This window comes from Nicotiana sylvestris, chromosome 7 (assembly GCF_000393655.2).
Source record: "Nicotiana sylvestris chromosome 7, ASM39365v2, whole genome shotgun sequence".
Classification (NCBI taxonomy): Eukaryota; Viridiplantae; Streptophyta; class Magnoliopsida; order Solanales; family Solanaceae; genus Nicotiana; species Nicotiana sylvestris.
Genome location: NC_091063.1, coordinates 34034077 through 34049292, shown reverse-complemented (window position 1 = coordinate 34049292; position 15216 = coordinate 34034077).

The following is a 15216-nucleotide window of genomic DNA, read 5'->3' as shown; positions in this document are numbered from 1 at the left end:
CTCAATACCTTTAACCCGGCAAGGGTACAGCTAACAGCCCAAAATATCCCGACAAGGGAGAATATATATATCAGTCTACACATCCCGGCAAGGGAGTATTCACAACACATTCTCCTTTTAAATCATTCTTCCTCAACCGTTCACATTATATGAAACTTATCAAATAAACAAGGAGCTTGTGTCACATTATTCGAATTAAAAGCAATCAAGACTCACGGTCATGCTAGACTCCGGTGCATAGATAACCGTCACCATGCCTATACACCGTACTCCACATTAGCAAGTAGCAAATATCATCCTAATCCTATTCCCTCAAGCCAAAGTTAGAACAAACACTTACCTCGAATGCTCCAAACTCAACTCACGCTTCTAGTATAGCTTTACCTCTTGATTCCACCACCAATCCGCTCGAATCTAGTCATAAGTTACTTAATCACATTAATAATTACTAAATGAATCATCCCCAATGCATGAAAATAGATTTTTCAAGGTTTTTCCCAAAAAGGTCAAAAATACCCCCGGACCCACGTGGTCGAAACTCGAGGTTCGGACCAAAACCCGGTTACCCATTCCCCCATGAATCCAAATATATGATTTGTTTTTAAATCGGACCCCAAATTGAGGTCCAACTTCTCAATTTGTAGAAAACCTAGGTTCTACCCAAAACACCCAATTTCACCCCTGAAAATCTTTGACTTGAAGTTGAAATTATGTTAAAAGATATTAAGGAATAAAGAAATAAGTTAGAAATCACTTACCAATCGTTTTGGAGAAGAAATGTTGTTTGGAAAATCGCCTCTTAGGTTTTGTGTTTTTGAAAAGTGAAAAATGACTGAGATTTTCCGAACTTGTATACCTTTCTGAGGACCTGGTGCGGACTGCACAAAAATGTGTTGCGGCCGTGCCGAGTGGGAGAAAAATTGGGGCTTTTCTGAACCCTTCGAGTGCGGACCGTGCTGTTTTGGTGAGTGGCCGTGCTGGTTAACCTGAAACCCTAGCCCTCAGACTCACCCACGTGGACCGCACAGAAGGCATCGTGGCCGCGTGGCTCCAGCGCGGACCGCGCGGAAATGACCGCGGCCGAGCTGGTGTCTGCAACACCTGAACCTGTATTTTGTTAAGTCCAAGACCTCCCAGGCTCCAAACCAAACATGCACACAACCTTAAAAATATCTTGCGGACTTACTCGTGCGCTCAAATCGCCAAAATAACATCATATACATAGGATCAAGCCTCAAACACATGATTTTCTTTCTTCAACTTTCATAACTCAAATTCTCCATTTTTAGTCCGAAACACGTCATATGACGTCCGTTTTTAGCCAAACTTTACAGATAGTGCTTAACACATATTTAAGACTTGTACCGGGCGTCGGAACCAAAATACGAGCCCGATACCTATATTTTCTAACTCCTTTTCATTTCAAATTTTCATATCAAATTTCAGAAAAACAATTTCTTTCAAAAATTCATTTCTCGGGCTTGGGACCTCAGAATTTGATTCCGGGCACACGCCCAAGTCCCATATTTTTCTACGGACCCTCCGGGACCGTCGAATCACAGGTCCGGGTCCGTTTACCCAAAATGTTGACCGAAGTCAATATTATGCATATTAATATCGAAATTCATCAAAGTTTTCACATAATTCACATATTCTAACATAAAAACTTTCCGGCTACGCACCCGAACTGCGCACGCCAATCGAGGAAACTAAAAGCGAGGTTTTCAAGGCCTCGAAAGCACGGAACAAGGAAGAACTACGGTGATAACCTTTCGGGTCGTCACACACAAACAGTCAGAAAACATCCAATAGGTAGGATCTCTAAACGAGTAGTAACATTCACATAATAAACCCAATAAACCTATAGGCAGGATTTCCACCTGAGTTTAGCACAAAGATATAGAAAATCCCCCAACTTTTACTAATAAACCCCAGATATGTTTATTATAGAGATTATTACAGCCCAGAATGTATAAATTACATAACAATATCTATTACACTATAGGGAGCCTTAACAGGCCCAATATAAACTTGGGAACCGGGCCTTCAAACATAGCAACTTTGAAGCATAAAGGAGGATCCATCCATGGCACATAGGATTAGATTCCTAGTGTATCAAAGTTCCCAAGGGCCTCAGGGACCCCGGTAAATGCTCACACCAAGACCACACTTAAAGAAACAGTTCAAAAAATATGGGAAGACCAGCCCCAATGTGTCAGAGTTCAGAGGAGTCTCAAGGACCCAAGGCAGTGCTTACACTAGGGGTGGTAGGAACCTAGATAGCTAAGAGTAGAAGTTTGAAAACCAGTACATAGTGGGTAAGGGGATAGTTTTTTAGAAAATAGCTAATTTTTAGAAGGGTAAGAATAAGGGGGACAGATTTAAAAACTAGTGCATACCGAACAATAACAGAAATGTACCAAAGAACAAACAAAACTCATGCTCAACATACAATTCAAACAAGTTGATATTTGTTTAGATTAGATACTCATACCAGCATTTAAGGTAATCACAAAAAAGCAAGGACACTTGAACTAATAGACAGAATTAGCCACATATTACATGCTTGCAGTATCTAGTAATGGTCAGAAAAGAGAACATACAGCTGAATTGGACAGGGTTTCACATTATTGGAGATAACTTAGTTTAGTATTATCACTAAGTGGAATCATATAGTCATATGGAAAACAGAATCATACTGAGGTTTTGAAATAAACTAACCAAACAAGCACATAGAACAGAATAGGATAACAGGAGTTAAAGCATACCGGTTGAGAAAGAAGTAAAGAGGAATGCAATGGCAATTTAAATCCAAAGAATATAGGCTTGGCTTTCAGCCAGCCAAACAATACAGAAAATTAGAATAATAAAAAGAGAGAACTTCAGTTTTTTAAGAGAGCAGAAAGCTTGAGAGTTTTTTAAGTTGTAAAAGTTGTTCATTGAGGAAGTTGTAAGACGTGTAATTGACTTAGTATATAAGTGTCTCAATGTCTAAATCAGGACAAGGGAAGGGCTTTTATAGCATACAATAGAGTAAAACAAATAAGGTATGAAAACTAATTACACATAAATAAGGTATGAAAATCAGTTAATCAATCAATTACGATCAGCATGAATCAATAAAGAGGACAAAATCAAATAAGCACCACTTAATTTAAGGAAAATCTCACACGAAATCAATCAGTATCTGAGAATGAGGTCAAATAAAGTAATAACGGATTCCACAATTAATTAGGAGTCAGAATACAAAATCAGCCAGTAATACAGGTACATAAATAAGGTAAGAACAATTAAGAACTTAATAAGGAAACACGGGTACTAAATTCAACCCCTAATTTAGGTAGGTAAATCAATTAACACTTAATTGACAGAGTTGAAGGTAAATAGGCAAAACAATATAATAAATAGTCGAATAATTGAAACCCTAAGATATATCAAAGACATATAGATGAAAGTCAACTAAAAATCAGTCAAAAAATTAAAGAAGAAAACCAGAGTTGAAAACATTTGAACGTTTAAACATTTTTTGCAGAAAATCCATTGGAAATCAAAACCTTAGGTTTTTAGGGTAAAATAAAATCGGTTAACAATAATAGTAAAAATAGAAAATTTTAAGGGAATAATACCAAACAAACTCAAAACCGCTTCAAATCTAAAGAGATCTAAACAGATTCAACCAAAAATAGCTAGGTTCATGGAAATAAACAGAAGTGAATCAAATCTGGTTTGAACCAGATTTGAAACCATAAAACACAAAAATATCAGTACTCACAGATATCGGAGTGAACATAGACAAATTAATCGTGAAATGATAGACTTTGAACCAAATCTGGTTCGAATCTATGGAGATTATCCTCAAGTAACATGAAATTCATAAAACCAGTAGAGAGATGAGGCCGGATAGGGCATGAAATCGAAGGAAAACCCCATGAATCAAGGGGGTTATTAGTGACGACAAGCTAGGTTATAAAGGGGGTGAGAGAGAAGAGAGGAAAGAAGGGGATTGAAGAACGACAGATTGAAAAAATGGAGGATAGGGTTTAGGGGTTGGTTTAATTAAAAAGGAAAGTTGATCCTGGACCATTGATCTTCTGAGTTCATCGGCCAGGATTAAATTTAGGCTGGGGTGGGTTATGGATAGGTATGGTATCTGGGTTTGGGTATTGGGTTATGGATTAGGATAATTGGCCTGACTAGTTATTGGGCTGGGGTCCGAAAATTTAATTGAATAGGGGATGTGTTTTAAATATCCATTTAATTTAGAAAAATAATTTATAAATGATAAAAATAATGTTTGTACATGAAAATGATTTAAAATAATTACTTAATATTATAAAAATATATAAAGTCATTTTTTGTATAGATAATATAATTATGCATATATATGGGCTATTATTGTAAAATGTGCAATTTTAGCCTTAAAATGCAAATGTAATTATAAAAAAATGCAATTAAAATATTTAAGCACTATATGGGCTTAAATGATAAATTTAGATGATTAAATCAACATAAAATGATATGAGGGATAATTAATGGATATTTGTATAATAAAAAATGCAGAAATAACTTGATATAAAGCTTTAAAAATTGTAGAAATACTTATGCATGTTTGTAAATGCATGTGCACTATTTTTTAAAAATATATATGCATATTTAAAATATATGAGGGAAAAATTGGGTACCAACATGTACTATGAGAGTGTGAGTACATGAGTTCATTACTGAGAGGCATTGCATTTGACATGCGTACTTGAGATACATGCATAGAGATGCATTTCCTTCTGCTACCCGATTTTGGTGACATTCACAATTTTACCTGTATCTTGACCTGTAGGCATAGAGATGTACTTTCTTCATGCTATATGAAAATGAAACATTTACCTATTGAATGTTTTTTTTGGGGGGGGGGGGGGAATTACCATTTTCAAACTTATATTTTCGACGATTTCGGTAAAGGATTTGAGTTTTCACTGATATACTTGAAAAGCGGAACTATTGTCGGGAACTATGAATAAGCAGAGCATTTTAAATTTTAACTTACTTCTTTTATTACTTGCTTTACATTGTTATGAACTGGTGTTGGCTATTGGTGTTGGACCTGACCTTGTTCCAGCTCGTCACTACTAGGTTTGTTATTTATTGAGTATATGGGGTTGGTTTCACTCATACTACACTTTTTCACCTTACGTGCAGATGTTAACTGATGATGTTGTTGTGTTCAACGGGAGCTGGACTTGAAGACGTAGCTGCGTTCCAGTTGCAGCTGCCTCTTTTTCAAAGTAGTCTTAGATTCATAAAACTCTGTTTATGTACTTTTTGAATAGATGATGTATTTATTTCATACCAGCTTTGTAAATTCAATTTTTAGAAGCTCATGATTTGTACTATCGGTCCTTAGGGAATGTATAAGATTCAGTTAACTTCTCTATTTAATTGTTTTATTTTTTTTATTGAAATTGGATAGTTGTTAGTTGGCTTACCTAGTGGGTTGAGTTAGGTGCCATCAAGAATAGTTGAATTTTGGGTCGTGACAGGGATGAACCGACATCGTGTGGTTAAGTAAATGACAAAGGTATGTTAAGGCTATCCCTACTTTCCTTTAGGCATAATCCATATGATACAAACTAAACGAGCAAATGCAAAACTTTTGTCATGACCCAAACCGATGGGCTGTGACGGGTGCCTGAGTCCTACCTGTCAAACACCCCTAATCATGCGTCTAAGATATAAACCTGAATAACATCTGCTGAATTACGAGAATAATATATATGAAGAAAATCTTCCCAAAAAGGCATACATTCATATGCATGCAACATACGTAGGGCGAGCCGACAAAGCTGCTATAGAAAACTATACATCTCAATACTGGAAGCCGGCAATGCCACATACTATCCAACTAGATATACTGTCTGCAGACCTCTAATAGAAATATAATTGTACAATAATGGGACTAAGTCACATCATACCCATATATATATATACAAACATATTGTACCAAAATATTGTACCAAAATCAAAATCAGCTCCGGATCAAGTGGAGCACGCCAACTCTCGCTGATCAAGGAACCTAAGGAGGGGGGTCGTCAAATTGCCTACATGCACTTGCAGGCATGAAACACAAGCCCTGTGAAATAGGGCATCAGTACGAAAAATATACTGAGTATGTAAGATATGAAAATTAGTACGTAAAAGACATAAATGAAGCATGGATAAAGAAATCCATCTGTAAATCTGAATAACTTTGTAAATTCTGAAACATTTATAATGTCATGCACGTGCGTACAAATGTCGTGTCATGCATATGTATGGGTGTACATAATATCATCAAGCAACTGAGGGCATCCCATCATATCATCTCGGCCACTGTGGGCAACATCATCAACATATACCAACTGATCAGGTGGTGGTGCGTATATAACGCCGTAATCTTTTAACCATATCCCATGTATATAAATGTATACATATAAATACGCGTATATAACGTCGTCTGGTCATGGGTCAATGTATATGCATAAATGAATAAAATGCATGGAAATATGTTAAAATTCTCAATATTCTTTTCTGATAAACTTTATCAACTATGTATCATTTTGAGACCCATGAACAGAAGATATAATAATATATCACATGGGCAATCAAGAACACAGAGACCCCTAGTACTTCTATGAAATAGAATAATTTATGGAAACTGTGCGTTTGCTCATTTCTTCTGTATAATTTGGACCATGCCAAAAGAAAGAAGGGATGACCTTAACATACCTGGAGTATTGAAAACTCCGTATAATATTTTTGGAGAAGATTGTACCGTACCCCTTTTGAACCGCAAAATTTTATGTTGCTATGGTTCTAATCAATTCTTGTTATAACTGATTGCAAGAACTTCGTTGGAGATTTTGGAAACTTGGCGTCTGTGCTTGGAGTGTTGAATTTAGCAAGAAAGACTTAAAATTTCATTCTGACTAGATGAACTACACATATATGACTAAATAACTAAAGACCAAGCTTTTCTTAAAGTCTTCAGTAGGCATATATGACTAAATGACTAAAGACCAGGCTTAAGCATATATGACTAAATGATTTACACTCTTTTGCCACTAAGCATATATGACTAAATGAATTACACGTTTTTCTGTCACTAAGCATATATGACTTAATTAGTCATATGTTTGAATAGTGATCTACTGCCAAGTGGGGAGTGGGGTGGAGATTATTAATTTTTACTCACTTATTAGTTAACCGGGTAGTGTTCTGTTACCTGGTAATTAATCAATTACCCGCATAATTTAAAAATTACACCAAATTACTTAAAAGTCTACTTATTTTTAATATACTTTATATATACTTTATACATTATACTACCGTGGTCATATGGTATCTTGCATGGTACTAGTTCATAATTATCGAGTATTATTGCTCGACTCGTATTTATCCCAAATTGGCCACTTTCAACGAAACTTGTTTTCTTTAATTCATGTATCCTTTATCCTTCATGACACTTATTTATCGCTTGCTATAAATAGCATAAATACGTTAACCTCAAGATAATCTCATCCCCGAGTCTATGTCAATTAACTGAAGACGAAACTTTTTAATGTATGAAAATGCGAGATGTAACACCTTCCCCCCTTAGAAACATTCGTCCTCGAATATTCAACTCCCCGTGATCTACATAACTTTGGTAGGGTCGCCTTTGTAACAACAATACTACCAACTCTCCCTGTAGAAGCTTAATAATCCAACGCCGTATAGGACCATAATTATCAATAACGACAATGGCATCACACGATCAACGACAATAACCAACACAAGAATTTATACACGTACCTTATGTTTATGACGTCTTAGTCGGACCCTTCTCTGGAGGAGGAAATAAGTAGGGATATCTAGACTTCATGTCTTCCTCGGCCTCCCAAGCCATTTTCACGGATTTGTCGGTGTAGGATGTCAACCGGAATTTCCTCGTAAGACAAGTCTTCCGTAATCTATACATCATCCATGGGCACTATTGGGGTAGGATCACCAATGCACTTCCGTAACATAGATACATAAAAATTCGGATGGACAGACTCCAATTCCGAGGGCAATTCTAACTCATAAGCTACTTGACCCACTCTCCGAATAATCCTAAAAGGACCAATATATTGTGGGCTAAGTTTGCCTTTCTTGCCAAACCTCATCACACCTTTCATAGGTGACACCTTTAAGAATACCCAGTCATCAACCCAGATCTCTAAATTTCGCCGCCGCACGTTAGAATATGACTTTTGACGACTCTGAGTTATCAATAGTCGATCCCGGATCGACTTTACTTTTTCTATGGCTTGCTGAACCAGGTCTGGCCCACGTAACCCAGATTCTCCAACATCAAACCACCCTATACGTGACCTACACTTCCGTCCATATAGAGCTTCGTATGGAGCCATCTGATTACTGGAATGGTAGCTATTATTATATGCGAACTCAATAAGTGGAAAATTATCATCCCAACTACCTTTGAAGTCTATCACACAAGCTCGTAACATATCCTCCAATGTCTGAATAGTACACTCAGCTTGTCCGTATGTCTGGGGATGAAATGTTGTACTAAGACTTACTTGAGTCCCCAATCCTTTTTGGAAGGACCTCCAGAAGGTAGCTGTAAATTAAGCTCCTCTATCCGAGATAATAGATACATGGACACCATGCAGCCATACTATCTCCTTAATATAAAGCCTTACATAATCCTCCGAGAAATATGTAGTTCTAACGAGCAGAAATAGGCTGATTTTGTAAGCCTATCAACAATCACCCATATCGAATTGAACTTATGCTGGGTATAAGGTAAGCCTATGATGAAATCCATATTGATTACTTCCCATTTCCAAGTCGGAATATCCATAGCTTGCAATAACCTACCGGATTTCTGATGCTCAATCTTAACCTGCTGATAGTTTGGACACTAAGCAACAAACTCCGCTATATCCTTTTTCATTCCACCCCACCAATACACTTCAATGATATTATGATACATCTTTGTCTCTCCTGGATGGACAGAATAACGAGAATAGTGGGTTTCTCCCATAACCTGCCGATGCAGCCCTGCAATATTAGGGACACATAATTATCCTCGATATTTGAGGACCCCATCTTCTGTAATTTCAAATGGTGTCTTCTCCTTCTGAATAGTGGTATCCCTAAAATGAACTAACACAGGATCCTCGTACTCGCATTTCTTTACTTCAGTTACTTAAGAGGATGTTGTCGTATCCTGAATAGTGATTCCAATATCACCTGAGTCCAGTAACCGAACTCCAAGACTAGCTAGCTGATGAACCTCATGGGATATTCCCCTCTTTTCTGGCTATAAATATTACACGCTACCCATAGATCTACAGTTGAGGGCGTTGGCTACTACATTCGCCTTCCCCGGATAGTATAAAATATCAAAATCATAGTCTTTAAGTAGCTCCAACCATCGCCTTTGACATAGATTCAATTCTTTTTGCTTGAAGATATATTGTAGGCTCTTATGATCCATATAGATATCAACATGAATGCCATACAAGTAGTGCCTCCACATCTTTAGTGCATGTCATTGCGGCTAACTTTAAATCGTGGGTCGGGTAGTTCTTCTCATGCTTTCTTAGTTGTCTAGAAGCATAAGCCACAACCTTACCATGTTGCATCAGCACACAAGCCAACCCAATGCCTGAAGTGTCACAATAAATAATGTAACCATTGGTCCCTTCTGGAAGCGTTAGAACCAGTGCTGACGTTAATCTGTCCTTTAATGCCTGGAAACTCCATTCGCAAGCATCAGTCCATTGAAACTTTGCTCCCTTTTGAGTCAGCCCATGGAATAATAAGAAAGATATGTTACATTGGTACTCGGTTGAGTAAGGCACCGAGTGCCCGTCGCGGTATTGCGGTTTGGGTTGTGACATGAACAATCCTGCATCCTTGGTAAGTTTTGATGCTGACAACAATTTATACCTAAACTCAGGTACATATAGTAAATTCTTAATAGGTAGGTTATCTAAGATACTGGAGGATCCTAGGTGAGTAACGACACTAGTTTTACCATTTGGCAATTGCACTCTTCTCATATCAGTCTTAGATAGCTCCACAAAATCTTTGTAGACATCCATATTATAGACCATGTGATTAGTGGCTACAGAGTCTATAATCCATCTATCCTTTTTAATTTTGCTCAAAAGTGAGATAGGTATACTTGTCACTTTAGCATGAGCTGCTGTTTCAACAGGTGTGACATTCTTGTTAATCATCTCGAGTAGTTGCTGATACTTTTCCTCTGTGAGGAAGTTTTCATTCCTTGGAGAAATATCTTTGTGCTCCTTCCACTCTTCTGATCCTTTAGTGACATCAAGTTGCACATTGTGAGTTGCAACACTATTTCTGACAAAAGTCTTCCTCTTTGGTTTGTGATCTATAGGGTACCCTACCAACTTGTAACAACTATCTCTAGTGTGACCTTTTAGTTTGCAGTAGTCACAGTAGAGCTATGCTTTATGTCTATACATTGAAGGTGCCCCTTGCATTGAGTTGTAATTCACATGATTAGCTCTGTGAGCTGGATTGTAGGGAACTACACCACATACATGTCCTGTGTTATAACCCACAGCAGTAGCTCCTATTTCCAAGTTGGTTACACCAGCAGCTCTAGCTCGTTGGCTTTCATCCTGTACTACTATTCCATAAGCTACATTGATAGTAAATGTAGGTATCATCATCATGATTTGTCCCTTTGCTTGTGCAAATGACTTATTTAACCCACTCAAAAACTGAAATAGTCGTTGTTGATGTATATGTTCAATGAATATTTTTGATTCTGGACAAGGGCACAATGATGTAGGTGTCATAGCATCATATTCATCCCATAAATCATTCAATTTTGAAAAATAGGTGGAAACTGGCGCTAAGTCCTTGTTTTAAGCCGTTATGTTCCTGAAGCAAATTATAGACTCGTGAAATGTTTCTCTTATCAAACCTCTCCTTTTAAATCGTTCCACACATTATATGATGTAGATGCATACACAACACTACTGTAAAGTTCCTTTGTGACAACATTCATGATCCACGAGAGAACAAAAGCATTGCATCTATCCCACTAATCGTGTAATTCTTTCCTAAACTTGTTATTCTCACACGTTCCATCAATAAAACCAATCTTATTCTTCGCAAAAAGTGCAATCCTCATAGATCAACACCACAAATTGTAGTTATCAGTACCTAGAAGTTTGAATTCGATCAAATATTCACCTGGCGAATCAGAAGGTCGCAAATACAGAGGATGATTGTAACTTATTGCAGTCTCATCACTCGTTCCTTCTCTTACCGCCATCACAGCTCTGAATTACAAACCCTAGAACCTGAATTGAGTTGATAACGAACAGTTTACCAACAAATTGAAGAGAAACAAAGTCAGTATTAACATTCGATCATTGACTCTGATACCATATTGAGATTCTAAGATCAAAATGAGAAAAGAAGAATCTAGAAGAACATGAGAGAGAGAGAGAGAGAACAACTGGAGAGTGCAAATTGCTCCTTCATTTCATTGTAGGATGAATGAATACATCTAAATGTCACTAGCTAATCTATACATTTATATATTACAAACACCCTACTAATAGAATCTACGACTAATTAACTGACTCCACTAAGTTAGTTACAACTTTGGATTATGTATATTTAGGTCCCTAAAGTTCTTATTGCTTCACGTTGGTTCAATACAGCCTTGGTGGGTTCAGCGGGTTGAAAGGGTTTAGGCTCAAATTGCCACCCCTAATAATATATATTTTATATTGTGAATAATCATACTTCATCCAGTAAATTTACTTGTTTATTTGGCTCTTACACATCACTTTAGAAAATATTAATTAAAGGATAATGTAGCTAAATTCTCCTTATTTTTTAATCTCAATTTATTACTGCCTTTACTTTCACTATAATCTCTCTGCAATTTATTAGAGTAAAGATAAAGATGAAAAAGATTAATTGATTCTTTCTTGATTTATAAAATATCAAGTATTCTTGATCAATTACTAGTGATCATGTGAGGACTATTCAAGATCGTCATATAAGGAGACAACAACATCATATTCCCTTATTATTACCGAGAAGACAAATTAAATTCTTTAAGTAAAAAAGGTAGTTCAAGAAATTAGTATTATCACTAGCTAGCTCTCAATGAGTCAAACTCATGCAATTCGAATAGAACTCTAGAACAAGATAACTCTTGCGAGCCAGCTCGTATAATATAAGACAACTAATGTCATGACCCAAATTCTCCCTGTGTGAATTGCCATGACGGCACCTAGTCTCTACGACTAGGTAAGCCTAATATTTTGCGAAAAAGAAATGAAGAACACGAAAATTTACAACTAACAGTAACAAAACACATAACTGAATACCATGACCCTTGGCATATACAATAACCAACTACTTAGTAATACACAATATGCCCAAAACCCAGAACATCATGAGTCACAAACTATAGAAAGAAAATAGTATCTCTATACTCTTGAGTCTAACAAAAGAGAAATACAGGAAGTGTTTGACATAGGGAAGAGTAGAAAGGGACTTCGAGGTCTGCGAATGCGGCAGATATAATTTGAAGTCTCTAGAGCTGTCTCGACTCACTAATAATGCGGATGATAAGCAGTACCTGGATCTGCGCAAGAAAAACATGTGCAGGGAAGGGTATGAGTATATCACAACGATACGTAGTAAGTACCAAGCCTAACCTCGGTCGAGTAGTGAAGAGATTAGGTCAGGGCCCTACTGGTATATATATATATGATAGAATAATATATCACAGTAAAATAAAGACCGAAATTTAACAAGAATGAAATCATGGAAAGGTAACAGCTCAGTACACATAAATAACAATAGGGGATCTCCCGAGATACCGTCTCGTAGTCCCAAAGTAAATGTGTAGGGGGATCTACTGGAATACTGTTCTGTAGTACCAAAGTAAATATGCAAAACATAAGGATCTACCGGAATACCTTTCCGTAGTCCCAAAGTAAATATGTAGAACATGGGGATCTACCGGAAATAACAGTTACAGTAGAGAGCCTACATTTTAGAATAAACACAAGTCAAGGAGAAACAAGAATTTCACTAAACATGCTGCACAGAGTTCATATAAGCAATTAAGGAAAGTAGACATGCTATTCTAAGCTAACAGGAAACTACACATGCTGATATAACTCAAATAAGAAGAAGAACATATTATTATTCAGTGAAAATCAAGTTTTTAAAATAATTAGCCCGTGTACGTACTCGTCACCTCACGTACAAGACGCTCATATATCTAAAACAGTACAAATCCTAAGGGGAGTTCCTCCACACAAGGTTAGACAAGTCACTTACCTCGAACCAAGCTCAATCACTCGATAACAATGACTTTTCTACGAATATCCGACTCCAAATGGCCCAAATCTAGCCAAAAGCAATTACATATCATAAATATAATTATAATAGACTAATCTAATAACTGAAATCAAGACTTAAATAAAAAATTCGAAAATTGCCCTAAAAAGCCTCCCCAGGCACGTCTTGGAATTGGGTAAAAGTCACAAAATATGAACACTCATTCACTCACGAGTCCAATCATACCAAAATTAGACAATTTTGATCACAACTCGACCTACAAAATTTTTCCCAAATTTCTATCTTATAGAACTAATAAAATAATGAAATTAGTGATATATTCATGTATATTAACCAAATCCGAGTTAGAATCACTTACCCCGATGAATTTCTTGAAAATCCCACAAAAAATCGTCTCAAACCAAGCTCCCAAAATCCAAAAATAAAATAATACCCTAAACCTCGGTTATATAGTACCCAATCTGACCTCTCAATGTGCGGTCAACACAATTCCAAGAGCGGTCGCACATCCTAGATTCTGCGGTCGCACAAAAATTGTGCGGCCGCACTTCATAGCCTCTCCACTACTAGGCTTCAGTTAATTTGCCGTAACATTCTCTATAAATGTCCAAATAATAATTTCTTTACTTTCCTAGATAATAGACACGAAGAACTACAACTTTTGTTTTTAAATCATCTCCAAATTCCTTGTACATTAAAAGATATAAGCTTCCGAAGTCGGACCAGCGAACCTGCGGAACCACCAGAAGTGCAGCCACAAACAGAATTATGCGGTCCACACTTTTCCTCTGTGGTCCGCATATTTTCGTCTGCTGCAGTACTTTTTCATCAGCTACAACACTAAAAAATGTGCCGCAGCACATGAAATTGTGCGGTCCGCACTTCCTATGTTCTAGAACATTATCAGAGTGCCGAAATGCCCGGACTCGGTCAAAACTCACCTCAAAATACACCCGAGGCCCCCCGGAACCTCAACTAAATATAACCGTAAGTCCTAAAATACCATACAAACTTAGTTAAGCCCTTAAATCAACGCTAATATCACGAATCACCCTCTGATTCAAACTTCAAGATCTTGAAACTTCAATTTTTCTACAACTGATACCGAAACCTATCAAACCACGTCCGAATGACTTCAAATTTTGCACACAAGTCATATTCAACCTTATGGACCTACTCCAACTTCCGGAATTAGAATCCGACCCCGATATCAAAAAGTCCACTACTGATCAAAATCTTCAAAACTTCGACTATCACCATTATGCCAAAATAAGCTACAGAGCTCCAAATACAATCCGGACACGCCCCTAACCCAAAATCACCCAACAGAGCTAACAGAATTGACGTAACTCCATTTCGGTGTTGTCTTCATACAGTTCCGAAAATGGTCCAAATTCTAAGACTTAATCCTCCGTTTAGGGACTAAGTGTCTCAAAACACTGCAAAAAAACCAAAACGAAACCTTCCAGCAAGTCACATATGTAGAAAAAGATACAAGGGGAAGTAGTTAATAAGAGATTGGGGCTATAACTCTCGAAACGACCAGATGGGTTGTTACATCCTCCCCCTCTTAAAATAATCATTCGTCCTCGAATGAGCATAGAGACATACCTGAAGTGGTAAAAAGATGAGGATAACGACTGCGCATATCCTGCTCAGTCTCCCAAGTTACCTCCTCGACCGGCTGACCCCTCCACTGAACCTTCACTGAAGCAATGTTCTTTAACCTCAGCTTTCGAACCTGCATGTCCAAAATGACCACTGGCTTCTCAACATAAAATATATTCTTGTCCAACTGGACTGAGCTGAAATCCAATA